Here is a 1,083-nt window from a genome sequence, read left to right as displayed (position 1 = left end):
ATTTTTTGCTCCTTCGTGATTAATATTTATTAATATATGATTTCATAGTCAAATTTAGCTTGTCAAAAATAAGACTCAACACAAAGTGGTTGATTTATGTTAAATATCTTGTAAATATTTGTCTTCCACTGACATCTAATGAGTGACTTAAAGTTAATATTTTAAATATTATGTCTGGACTGTTTTGAATTAGCCTGCTGTATTAATTTAATACAGAACGTAAAAAAACAACAACACCTGAATGCACCATTTGAAAGAAGCACCTGCTGAAATGGGGCGCAGAATTTCATTTAAGCGTTTAATTTTTTTTAGATCTTTGCAGCATTTAGTAGAGAAATGTTACCTGAACGCATTATTAAAAGAACAAATGATCTGAAAGAAGTTTAATAGAGCTGTAACAATTGAAATTAACTTCAGTATAAATATAGAAGTTTCTGATGATTCCAGTCTGTAAAACAAAATGAGACGTTTATTTTTTTGAAGCATTCAATTTTTGTATCAAAACAAAATTTTTTTTCCCAATAATTGTTATTTTTGTGGCCCACCTAAGACGGTGTTTTAAGATTCTTGTGTATTTTTGTTTAGACAAAAAGATAAAGGATGAATTTGTGTTTTTGTTACATAAACTTTAGTGCAATTTGAGTATTTTTAAGCTTAAAATCCACTTCTATGACCAAACTGGAGTGGATAAAAGGAATGAATCAGATGCACCCTGTATTGGTTTGTAGAAAGAAAATATTTATTTTGATTTTGAGATACTGAAGTTGTTCTTTATTTGTCTTTGAGGCTTCATTCAGAACTGCAGCCCTTTGATAATAAATAAAAGCATTTGAAAAGTGTTTTGCTCTTTTAACATTTACTGCTGTCCTCTTACCCACACATCACAACAGTGGAACAACTGATGCAGATTTAGTCTTTTTTTTTGTTGCTCTTTTTACTTTCCTTTTAAATAAAACCAAACTCACATGTCAAACCTGAGGCCCACGGGCCAAATATGGCCAGTCGTGGCATTTTATGTGGCCCCTGACCGAACATGTTAATCACGAGTTTACCTATTTTATTATTTTACATGCTGTTTATTTA

The sequence above is a fragment of the Austrofundulus limnaeus genome, unplaced genomic scaffold (assembly GCF_001266775.1).
Source record: "Austrofundulus limnaeus strain Quisiro unplaced genomic scaffold, Austrofundulus_limnaeus-1.0 Scaffold137, whole genome shotgun sequence".
NCBI lineage: Eukaryota > Metazoa > Chordata > Actinopteri > Cyprinodontiformes > Rivulidae > Austrofundulus > Austrofundulus limnaeus.
Note: the sequence above shows the minus strand (reverse complement) of the source record.